The following is a 13,231-nucleotide window of genomic DNA, read 5'->3' as shown; positions in this document are numbered from 1 at the left end:
TCATTATTATTAACTTTATTTGTACCCCGCTAGCATCTCCTGAAGGACTCGATGCGGCTTACAAAGGCCAAGGCCTCAAAACACAACATAACAATACAACACTTCTTATCATTGCCTTCATGGAAAATATTTGTTATACACTCCTAGGCTTTGCCCTCACCTTATCTATGGGTAAAAGCAAAATTCATAATTTTGGTTCCAAAATCTGCAATAAGCAAAACAAGGTTGCTTATACATGAGCACATACAATAGTTTTTAGTTAGGACGAACAATGCATCCTTCCAAGTACAGATGGCATGTGGCTCCAATGGTTAGGGCTGGCACAAGTTGCAATATGGCACACTTGCCACTGGTTTAGACAACTGACATGGCTGATCATCTTAATTGTTTTGCCAATCTTATTTAGACTGAAGCCTCTCTAGATGGCAGTAGAAGGGTCACTTCTCCACTGAACACAGATACTAAGGTGTGGAAGAAAACTGTTGAAGAGATGCAATTCCACTTAATGTTTACTAGTGTAAATAAATAAATTTTGTCCAATAAACAAAAGAAAACTAGAATTCACTTTTTGTACTTATTTGATAACTGGCTTCTGTCAACCACGAGTCATATTTGCAACTCATTACAAATCAGCTCATTAATAAAGCCATCTTGCACCTATTAATTCCACCTTTGCTGCTTTCCATTGCTAACAATGGAACCAAAAATCAATGAAATCCAAGGGACAAGGGGTGATGTGGCCAGTTTGCCAAGAAAAAGACTGCCATCACTTAAAAAAACCCCACAAAAAACAAAACTCAAGACCTTTCAGAGGCAGACTGATTTCAGAAGTCATGTTCAAAATCTATCTAGGTGTTTCCAGCCTTCATTTGATAACTTTATTTTTATAAATTTGATAAATTAAATAAATTTGATAACTGACCATTATGGCATTCAAGTTTACAACCATACATGTCAGTCAGAATTCCACAACAATAATAACAGCATCCAAACTCAATTAGTATGAACCTCCACTAAAATCAATAGGTTCTTCTAAATTAGCATGAACTGGCCTACACTGCAGAGCTGTGATCTTAACTGTGAGGAATATGGCCCTCTACCACAAGAGCAATGGACCATAACATTCCAAGCCTATTAAGTAACTGACTTATCAGCCAAATAAATGTAACAGGGTTCACTGGGACTCAGTTAAGAATTAACACATTTACTATTTGGTTAATTTATATCACATTTCTCTACTTCTACAGGGTCCAAAGTGGCTAAATGGGTCTCTGAACACTTCCCCAGGTGCATATAGGATTCTCTTATACATTGTCCCAAAACACGTCTACAACTTTTGACAGCTAACATTAGCTAATGTTATTATGGGAGGGCAAAACAACCACATTTATTATACTTAAGAAAAAGATTTAATAATGATGAAAATCAGTATTACAAATTCCATCTTAAATTGCAGTTTTATGGAAAGTATTCAAAGTTCCAACTCAAAGTGCCAACCTTGCATAACAACACACTACTCACATGATCAAACAATTGTAAACCTCTAGTCAGCTTTTTCTTGCTCAAATTCCATTATAGACAACAGTGTAGTAAAACAGCAACTTTTACATTAAAATGACAAGATCAATGTTTGCTTTTGGGCATTTTTTGAGGGGGCGATATTTTCACCTTCTAAATGGTTGAATCCAAGGATGCAGAACCTGTAGATATAGAAGGCCAACTGCCAACTCAAACAGGAAATTAAAAAGAAAAAGAAAACAGTTTGGGCTTAAAGAGTTTTGCCTATCTTATTTATTTATTTATTTATTTATTTATTTATAGCATTTTTACCCCACTCTTCTCAACCCCCCCCCCCCCGAGGGGGGGCTCAGAGTGGCTAACAAAGGCAGCAATTTGATGCCACAATCAATAACACAGTAGAAAACCATAAATACATACAGAGTTAAGAAAGTAGCAATTAATTATAACCAAATTGTCATAACAGTCATTAAAAACAATACTCAGCCCACAAACCCACAGATAGAACAATAAAACCGCATCCTCATACATATCGTCTTGCCAATCCATTTCCAGTCAAAGTACTGCTTTATGTTTATTGTCTGAAAGCCTGGTCCCAAAACTAAGATTTCTTCCTGAACGCCAGGAGGGATGGGGTTGATTGTATTTCATTTGGAAGGGCGTTCCACAGGTGGGGGGCTACAGCTGAGAAGGCCCTGTCTCTCGTCTCCGCCAGCTGCATTTGTGATGTTGGTGGGAGCGAGAGCAGGGCCTCCCCAGATGATCTTAAGTTACGAGGTAGGACGTAGAGGCAGATGCATTCGAACAAGTAAGCTGGGCCAGAACCCTATAGAGCTTTATAGGTCAAAACCAGCACTTTGAATCGAGCTCGGAAGTGGACAGGCAGCCAGTGGAGCTGACACAACAAGGGGGTGGTATGTTCCCTGTATGTAGCTCCTGTTAGTAATCTGGCTGCCGCCTGTTGGACTAACTGTAGTTTCTGAACTGTCTTCAAAGGTAGCCCTATGTAGAGTGCGTTGCTGTAATGAATTGCTAATTGTTTAGTAAGGGTGGGAATTCACTAACAGATTGAAGAAATAGCATCTTCAAGATATCGCAGTATAAGTAAAGGTAAAAGTTTCCCTTTGACATTAAGTCTCATTGTGTCTGACTCGGAGGGGGGGAGGGGTGCTCCTCTCCATTTCTAAGCCAAAGAGCCCGGGTTGTCCATAGACGCCTCCAAGGTGATGTGGCCGGCATGACTGCATGGAGCGCCATTACCTTCCCGCTGGCAAGATACCTATAGATTTACTCACATCTGCATGTTTTGGAACTCTAGATTGGCAGAAGCTGGGGCTAACAGCAGGAGCTCACACCGCTCCCTGGATTTGAACCGCTGACCTTTCAGTCAGCAAGTTCAGCAGCTCAGAGGTTTAACCCACTGAGGTCTCAGTATACATATGCATATATTCCAAAATCTATAAATAAATAACTCCCAAACACATATAATCAACCCTCCATTCTCTGGGATAGGGGCACAGGGCCCTCATGAGAGTGCAAAACTTCAAATAAAGGCATTTATATATTTTTATTATTATTTGAGGAAACCCTCTCTAGGAATTTGACACCACTTTAATGATTGAATGATTGAATACTATGTATGTAATTCTGGAGTTTGTAGTTCAGCGAAGCACCAGCACTTTTTGGCAGAGAAGGCTGAAGAACTTATAAAAGGGCAACTTCCATGAGTACTTCGTTTCAGGGACATAATCTGTGTAACTTGTTAAGAGACTATATAGGAGGCATGGGCAAACTTCGTCCCTCCAGGTGTTTTGGACTTCAACTTCCACAATTCCTAACAGCCTGCCGGCTGTTAGGAATTGTGGGAGTTGAAGTCCAAAACACCTGGAGGGACGAAGTTTGCCCATATATATATATGAGGGGCGGGGAACCTCTTCTGTAGGATTATTTGAATATGTAGGTAGGATTCCCACTTTTGGGGATCAGGCTCCGTGAAAGCCAGGAGGAAATCTGTCCGAGGAGGAAAGGGCAGCGAGGCCAAACCCTCTGCTCTGCGACCCAGGCACCTGGAGTTGGGAAGGAGCTCCAATGGACTCAACACAGAAGCCCATATGGGAGCAAAGCATGTTGCAGAGGCCGCCGCCTTCTTCCCCTTCTCTCACCTTTCAGGTAACCAGAGGCCCGGCGCAACAGGGAGGCGCTGACCCCACTCCGCCCCCTGAAACCGGCTCCTGTCGCTCCTCCGAGCGGCCACGCTGTGCGCCGGGTGCCGCTTCCGGGTTCCTCTTCTGGCGCAGGCGCGTTCCTCTTCTTCCGCTCTTCGTTTCGCGAGTCAGCGCGCGCGCAGCCTTTGGAACGCGAGTGACGTGGCTGTATTCAAATGAGCGTCCGTACTACTCAACTCTTACCCTCTCTTTCCCCCCCCTCCCCCGCCCCTCTGGAGAACTTAGAGTTTCTGTTTCGTTTCCCAGGTTGTCCCACCGAGGAGGGGGAAAAACATAGATATACTAATATATAGACTGATCACGCTTCGATTTGGACTAAGAACTTCCGAGAGAACTTTAGACCCTCACCCACGCACCCGCTTGGCATTTAAATAAAAGAAAACAAGGGGAAAATAACGAAAGGTTTAGATTGGCTTGGCAAAGATGCCCCAGATCCCGAACTTTGTGTGTGTTATTTAGCATGGGAATGTGAGTAATAGGTTAAACAAAAATAAATGGCTAAAGTCAGTGAAATCAACAAAGGATTCTCCCAGGCAGGAAGCAGCCAGGCTCTGAAGCTGCAAGGCCATTCAATGCTAATCAAGGTGGCCAATAATAATATTTTTTTTGTCGTGTCAGGAGCGACCTGAGAAACTGCAAGTCGCTTCTGGTGTGAGAGAATTGACCGTCTGCAAGGACGTTGCCCAGGAGACGCCTGGGTGATTTGATGTTTTGTCATCCTTGTGGGAGGCTTCTCTCATGTCCCCACATGAGGAGCTGGAGCTGATAGAGGGAGCTCATCTGCCTCTCTCCTGGATTCGAACCTGCGACCTGTCGGTCTTCAGTCCTGCCGGCACAGGGGTTTAACCCACTGCGCCACTGGGGGCTCAATAATAATAATAATAATAATAATAATAATAATAATAGCTTTATTTATATTCTGCTCTATCTCCCCAAAGGGACTCAGGATGGATTCCAAACATAAAAGGCAAACATTCAATGTCCGAATACAACAATACATCCATACTAACAAAATTTATACCACCCAACATATAAATACGAATTATAACTTAACACATTAAAATTAAATAAAAAGCACAGCCTGTTATAACACACATAAGACAAAACATCAAACATCAAATGGAAACAATAATTTCCCAATTGCAACATTCACACTTGTCTCAAAGAGACAAGAGTTCTTTCTCCCACCTGGACATTCCACAGATATATAAACTTCACTTGCCTAGTTTCCAACAGACCTCACAACCTCTGAGGATGTCTGCCATACATGTGGGCAAAGTGTCAGGAGAGAATGCTTCTGAGACATTGCCATTGCATGAGCAAACTTTTTAAAAAGGGGGCTGCCTGCTGGGCTAGGGCTGAGCAGGTTGATACGACTCCTTAAACGACTCTGATCCAACTTACCTGTCCAAACATATCTCCCTCTATGAACCAGTTTGTAGATTGAGATCTTCTGGGGAGGTCTTGCTCTTGGCCCCACTGGCCTCACAGGTGCAGCTGGTGGGGACGAGGGACAAGGCCCTCTCGATGGTGGCCCCACAGCTGTAGAACTCTTTCCCCAGTGAGATCAGGTTGGGCCCCTTCCCTCCTGACCTTTAGAAGACAGCTAAAGACCTGACTGTGGAACTAAGCATTCAGCCCATTATAGGAATATTTAAAGTGAAAGTTGAAAGTTCATTGACCCAGGGCTGTTTACAAACAACAGCTATGTCTTTGTGTGATATGTGATTTTATGTGCTGTATTTAATAATGTTTAATGTTTTATTAGGGGAGGGTCAATTTTGATGTTTTATACTGTATTTTATCAATGACATTGAATTGTTGCCAACACTGTGAATGGCCCTGAGTCCCCTTCGGGATTGAGAAGGGTGGTATAAAAATACCACAAATAAATAAAATATGGGGGAAAGGCCAGGGGGCAGTTGGCATGGGAGGGAGGTCGGGGCATGATTTATTTATTTATTTACCACATTTGTATACCACCTTTCTCAGCCCGGAGGCGACTCAAGGCGGTTCACAGTTGGCAACAATTTGATGCCTCAACAATTATAAACAAATAAAACAATAATAAAATAATGTTAAAACATTTAGCATAAAATATAAAAATATAAAAAACCGTAAAAGCCATAAAAACATTGTCATTAGTGTCTCCTTGTCAAAGCCATTATTCAATGGCATTGTCAAATCGTTCCATGATTTCGTATAATTGTGCTGCATTAGTAAAGGCCTGCTCAAAAAGCCAGGTTTTAACCTTTCTTCGAAAAGTCAGAAGGGAGGGGGCCAATCTTATATCCCTAGGCAGGGCATTCCACAGTCGAGGGGCCACTACTGAGAAGGCCCTGTCTCTTGTTCCGATTGGCATGAGAGGGGGGAAGGGTTTCATACATGGCTGCACAGGGCTCTTGAAAAAGTCCCACACAGCTGTGTGTCTTGCAGGGCGCTCTTTGTGGGAGGACACAACAGCCCACCATGTCCTCCTGTGAAGAGGATGACTTGACATGTAGCTGTACAAAGCTCTCTCTCTCTTGAGAGAGGGATCTGTGCAGCTGTGTGTGACTGGGAGGACTTTGGCAGGGTCCAGGGCTATGACACGCGACTGGTGTCGAGGCCAGACTCAAGAGCCTAAGCCCTAAAGGGCCACATCCAGCCCACAAACCTGGGTTTGCCCATGCCTGATGTAGATGCACTAAGTGAATAAGTTTGCAACTGAAGATGCTTCCAGACAGAGAGTTCCTAGTGCAGTGTTTCTCAACCTTTCTAATGCCACAACCCCTTAAAACAGTTCCTCATGTTGTGGTGACCCCCAGACATAACATTGTTTTGTTGCTACTTTATAACTGTAATTTTGCTACTGTTATGAATTGTAATGTAAATATCTGATATGTAGGACCAAATTCACTGGACCAAATTTGGCACAAATACACAATATGCCCAAATTTGAATACTGGGGGTGAGGGTGGATTGATTTTGTCATTTGGGAGTTGTAGTTGTTGAGATTTATAGTTAACCTACAATCAAAGAGCATTCTGAACTGCACTAACAATTGAATTGAACCAAACTTGGCACATAGAACTCCCATGACCAACAGAAAATACTGGAAGGATTTGGTGGGCACTGATCTTGAGTTTTGGAGTTGTAGTTCACCTACATCCAGAGAGCACTATGGACTTAAACAATGATGCATCTGGACCAAATTTGGCACGGATACTCAGTATGCCCAAATGGGAACACTGGTAGAGTTTAGGGAAAATAGACCTTGACATTTGAGAGTTGTAGTTTCTGGGATTTATAGTTCACTTACAATCAAAGAGCATTCTGAACCCCATTAATGACAGAACTGGGCCAAAATTCCCACACAGAACTTACGTAACCAACAGAAAATACTGCGTTTTCTGATGGTCCTTGGCGACCCCTCTGACACCCGTTCACAACCCCCCCCCCCCCCCCGGGACCCCGACCCCCAGGTTGAGAAACACTGTCTTAGTGCTAACAATCAAAAGGCACTGTATAGCCATCATTAAATATAGTTGGGCTCTGCCTCTTACTTTCCCTTCCCAAACTGTTTTTTTTTATTTCAGTGAGCTCCATTTAAGAAAGCAGGGGGCGGGAAGGAGGTTAGTACTATATTTCCTATTTGCTTGGCTAGATTAGTGTTAGCCTTCATTTTTTTCAATATCCCAGGTTGTATTGATGGATGTTATGTAACTGGAAACAAGATTGCTCTCATTTCTCCCTTTGAATTCTCATGGTTTTGTGTACATTTTAGTGGGACTTGACACTCTTCTGTGTTACAGTCGGGCTGCTGTCCAAATGTAATAGAGTCAAAGCTACAGCCAAAAGAAAAGCATGAGTGACAGAGCCGATTGTGGGACTCAGTAAGGCAAGCAGATAAGGCCAAATACACAGACTTTTCTTTGACAGATGACATCTGTTTAGATCAAAGAGTGCAGAGTTTAGTGACATGGCCTGCTGGTGCTTGATGTCTGTCAGTTGCATTGCCACCGTAAATGGACTGCAGCTCTAGTTCTATGAATTTCAATTTTTGGAAAAAAGTTGGCAGGTGGGTTTACTATTGTTTAACCAACTTTCTCCCATCCAATTGTTTTATAAGAAATATACAGGACAAAATAAATACTGCAGGTATAAAAGGTGTTTATTATATATAATTAAATATGTCCTGCTTTTCAGCCAGAATTGGCACCTAAAGCACCTTATAATTAATATCAACAAAGTATACTGTAATTAAGAATGTATTGTGTTGATAGGTGTATATTCCCCCCTCCTCTTCTTCCCTCATGATGTTCATGATGTTTATTTACGTGTTGTTTTTCCACAGCTAAAACAATGCTCAAAGGGATATATAGCAACATTTGGAGAATTTCAGCACCAAAGTGGAAGACAATTCCAAAGCCATTTGAATAAATTATTATAGCTCACACCTAAATATTGCAGAGATTAAAGAATCTACTAAGAACTCACACTAAAGTTTAACAAAACAAAAACAACAAAACCCAAATAGCAGCATAAATTACACATTTTATCCTAAACTAAATGCTGCCTCCAGCTACAATCTCCACAAATCTTTCTGCTCCCACAGCAACCATCATCGCCTTTATAGCCAGTTACAGTCATGTATTTGGCATCCTAGGCTAAATAGAAATGTACTAAACAGAGGAGCATGGTCTGTATAAGGCAGAAAGAACTGCAGATGGGAGGCACATGGCAAAGATGTCAACGTTTGAAATCATCCTTTTCATTGAAGTAGAGCGTCTTTTGCTCTTGGGCAGAATAGAGACTATATGGGCATCCAGAAGTTGTTTGCCAGCGCTCCCATCATCCCTTGCCATTTGTCTGTGATGGATAGTTCTGATGAGATTTGTAGACCAATATCAGGTACATGTTCCTTATCCTTGCATTTCTGGGGATACAAAATTGCTTCATGGTGGGTGGATAATTTTCTTTTTCGTGCTTTTATCCTACCTTTTCACTCAAAAATAGCACTCCGGGGAACTAACAAAATGTAAACACAATGTAAAATAATAAAACTGCTAAAGTCAGTATAATAAATCAATTGAAAATGCCAGACTGAAATGATATTTCTTCCCAAAAGAGAAGAAGGGAGTTGGGAGATGGTGGTTCCAGTGATGAACTGGTTAATAATTGTGTGTTCTTCTCAGTAAGTGGTAGGTCCTATTTTTATATGCTTTTTTCATGTCAGGAATGACTTGAGAAACTGCAAGTCACCTCAGATGTAAGAAAATTGGCCATCTGAAAAGACGTTGCCCAGGGGACACCTGGATATTTTGATGTTTTACCATCCTTGTGGGACGCTTCTCTAATGTTCCCACTTTTCTAATGTTCTCAGGGCTATCAAAGTATCATCAGTGCTTTCCCTGCCAAGTATCTCCCCGGCAAAGCCCCACATCGGAAGCCACTTGCTTTGAAGTCAATACAAGGTGCTCAGACATAAAATGAATATACACATTATTCTATAAAAAAATGGTGACCTTTGCCACCTACCAATCTGTACCACTTCTTCCCTTGATGCCATTGTAATACAGATGGACACACTAGAAAAACAATGCTTTTGTCTGGAAGTTATGAAGCAAAAAATTAAGAAACACTCATACAGCATATTCAGTATTCCTACAGCACCGGAATAGAGGTGGGTATAAGCTTCTTTTTTTTTCTGATGTAGACAACCACAAGTCCTATGGATCTAAATGAATCCTTGGCTTTGCTAGTAAGTATGGCAGCCATTCCAAAGCACCAGTTTAGAGCAGTGCTTAGCTAAACTGAACACTAAACACAAGTTCAGATTTCTTAGGGACAAAGATCAAGTCACTCTCTTTCAGGCTAACGCAGACTTCCAACAACCAATACTCTCTAGATATACTTGACTACAGTTCTTAAAATCCTTATCCAAGAGCTTCCCATATTTGATGGGGGATTATAAAAGTTACAATCAAGAGGGGACAGAATTGTGGAGTGGCTGGCCTAATTTGTCTCATGGGATTGTTGCCAGAAGAAACAGGAAGGGAAGAACTCTGTTCTCTGAGGGCCCATCCACACAGCACCTAAAACATGGAATTTCCCGAGTTAAAAGGAAGGTGGGTGGGTACATGATACTAGTGGTAAATCCGCACTGAAACTCTGCAATGGACGAAAAACATAGGCTAAAAATATCCCCTTTCATCCTGATTCTGACCAGAAAATGCACATATTTGCATCACTGTATATCGGTGCACTCGCAAAAAACAAGTGATCCCCCCCCCCCCGCCATGGAGACTGCTCCATCACACATCCATTTTTTAAAGGCCCAAAACAGCTGATCAGCTGAGTGGGCTGTGAAACCGACACCCAACTAATTTAAAGGGAGCATGAATGGAGAGTAACTAGAGCTCTTTGAAACTCTTTATTTTAAACTTTATAATATTAAACAGAGCTTGAATAAACAATTGAGGAAGAGAGAAATCCGGCAGAAGTTTTTGGTTTTTAAAATCCTTCCTTTATGTGCTGAACCTCATATCTGCACATGTGAATCTTCTTGTGGGTCCACATGTGTTCATATACGGTCCAGCACATAACAGAGTGATTTTTTTAAAAAAGCAAACTGTCCAATCTTCATTTTGTTCTGTGAGGATAGCTGGGGAAGAAATCACAGGACCCACTGGTCTGTGTGGAGACATGTTCTCAAGTCCTGGGGTTTGGTTGTTGTTGTTTTTTTTTTTTTTTGTCTTCTATTTAAAACCCACATTTTCATGCTGTCTGGAAGTGCCCTGAACTTGTTCTAGAAAATACTGATTATAACTATAGAATATATATAAAAAATTAAGATGTAAAAACTGCTGTCCCACTAACTATCTTTGTCAGCAAAAATGTTCTCTTTAAATCACGTCTGTGCATTAAAGACTGTTATGTAGGTGGGAGTCTTTGTGCTTAGTTGGTTTGTAATCAGAGACTCTTAGATAGTTCCCCTAAGCCCATATTCTTTGAAGGAGATTTAATGGAAACTAGAAGAGTTTCTAATTAGATGTGTTTAGCACTGAAGTGTAAATGTTGGGGGCTCAATACTACCATCATTGTAAAACAAGCAACGCTACCTTTGGATGTAGTTTATCCTTCTGACAAGTAAAATTGCAATTTCCTTCTCATTAGTCTGTATTATGTTTGAGACAATTTAAAATTAACGCTGATTCACTCTTCTTTATAATATAGGGAAGTACAGCTTTCCTTTAAACACTTCACTGTGTGCAAACTGGAAAGCAATCTACCAGCTGCTGCCCATTCCTTCTGGGCAGCCTGCCTGTGCTGCTGGCAATAAGCTTGTGGGGATATTTTGAGCAAGATGCCAGCATGATTTCTCTGCTTGTGGGATAAAAAGAAAATGATAATGTTCTCCTTCTTATCAAACTCTACTGGAAATACAAACCTGGTCTGTTTTTTTTTAAAAAAAAAAAAAGAAAGAAAAAAGAAAGAAAGTAAGGACAGTAAAAATAAATGACACTAGGTCTGACAATTTGGTGAGGGAAGAAAAAGAAATTCCATAATCCTGAATGTATCATTTTTTCAAAAAAAAAAATCACACAAGTACATTTCGAGTATCTTTGCACAAAATGCACAGCTGAAAATATAGGAAAACCAACATGGTGGAGTGGTTTGCCCATTGTCATCATTTGGGAGCCCCCCCCCTCCCAGCACCAACTGCTGCTCTGAGATCAGAGTGAAGAGAGGGGCCAGGAAGGCAGTTCCATCTTGTCTCCTGCACTGTGCTTATAATATAATATAATATAATATAATATAATATAATATAATATATATTGTATATACATATAATATTGATATTATAATGTATTACAATATAATACTACTAATAATATAATATTATTATATATTTTATATAGATGTAATAGTACTAATAATATTACAGTATAATGCTATAGTACAATGTAATATATAATAGTCATATTGTGCTATGGTAATGATATAATATATTGTATTTGCATTTTACTTGTAAGCCACTCTGAGTCGCCTTCGGGGTGAGAAGGGCGGCATATAAATGTCATAAATAAATAAATAAATAGGACTATGGTTCTGGAAACCAGAGTTCAAAGCCCCACTAAGCCATGAAAACCCACTGGGTGACCTTGGGCAACCTGCCATCTTTTAACCTCAAAGGAAGGCAAAGGCAATAATAATAATAATACTTTATTTATATTCTGCCCTATCTTCCTGAGGGGACTCAGGGCAGCAAACCTCCTCTGAACAAATATTCCCAAGAAAACCCTGGGATAAGTTCATTTAGGATCATCTCAAGTCAGCAATCTCAAAAATAAAATTCCACAGAAAATGTGTTTCTAAACATTTAAACCAGTATAATCAGTACTATGTATTTATTTACATTAATCTCAGGTGCATACCATATATTGGGTGTTTCTGAGTCTATAGTTCAGTGGTTACCAAACTTTGGTCCTCCAGAATTCCCAACTATTGATCAAGTCAATTTGGGCTTCTGGGATTTGAATTTCAAAACACCTGGAAGACTATGTTTTGGAATCACTGGTATAGTTGAACACATCTTTCTAACGCAAAGCAAGTGCTGCCATTTAGCTATTGTCCTTACCTGTACAGCGGACAATAACTGCCATATAATACAGTTTGAAACGGCATAACAGGCAGTTCCCAAGTTACAATCTAATGCTTTATCCCACACTGTCCACCCTTCTGAACACTTAGAATCCATTGAGGATATGATTTATGACAGAGCTCTTCCCACAACACAGGGGAACTTCCTATCAGCATCCACGATGCTTCATTAGGGAAATGTCTGAAACAGTCCAAAAAAGAGGAGGGTGGAGAAGATGGTTAGTGTTCGTCTTCTGGGCTCATGAGCCAGAATATAACTGGAGAAATTACCCAAAAACATGTGGGATCGAAGCTGTCAAATTTGCCCGGGTTGAATCACCTCAGTGACATTGAGTAAGGAGCATTCCTATGGGCAGTCTGCTACCAAGCACTGACATTTCTCTCCCAAAATCCTGCTTCTTGAGCCTGGCATGGTAATTTCTTAAAGTCAGGTTTCCCCTCAAGTGGTGTCTGGTGGAAGATCAGTGGCTTGGGTCTACTCTAGAGTAGTGGGATCCAAAGGGAAAGTCAAGTATCCCATAAGCTTTTCCTCCAGTGGACGGGAACTACACTGGCTCGTGAGATAAATCTGAAAACCAATAATTTTGGTAAAACTGGCAAGAAAAGAGAATGTGTGAAGAGGAATGAGAACAGAAGGATGTCCTTTATAACACTTGGGACATAACACCACAGTAATATGATGTGTTGTGTCCCCCCTCCCCCAATCCCCACCATGGAATAAAGTTGCAAGTTAGATTCTGTAGATTTGTTCTTAAGTTGAATTTGTTTGTAAGTCTGGCCAGGTACTTTTTAAAGTATAACACCAGCCAAACATATATTTTCTCCAGCTTTGGATAGCATGG

The 13,231-nt window shown here is 40.9% G+C and overlaps 1 protein-coding gene across 1 annotated transcript in view; it reads right to left on the bottom strand.

The window, feature by feature from the left end:
- The window catches only part of ASCC3 (activating signal cointegrator 1 complex subunit 3), a 254,794-nt gene extending 250,981 nt beyond the window's left edge, over positions 1-3,813 (bottom strand). Inside the window, exon 1 of the mRNA XM_060753089.2 lies at positions 3,681-3,813. The gene's annotated coding sequence lies outside the window, so the exon portion shown is untranslated. The remainder of the gene's footprint in view (positions 1-3,680) is intronic.
- Positions 3,814-13,231: the final 9,418 nt, after the last annotated feature.

The sequence above is a fragment of the Anolis sagrei genome, chromosome 1 (assembly GCF_037176765.1).
Source record: "Anolis sagrei isolate rAnoSag1 chromosome 1, rAnoSag1.mat, whole genome shotgun sequence".
Lineage (NCBI taxonomy): Eukaryota > Metazoa > Chordata > Lepidosauria > Squamata > Dactyloidae > Anolis > Anolis sagrei.
This window is presented reverse-complemented; position numbering and strand designations above follow the sequence as displayed.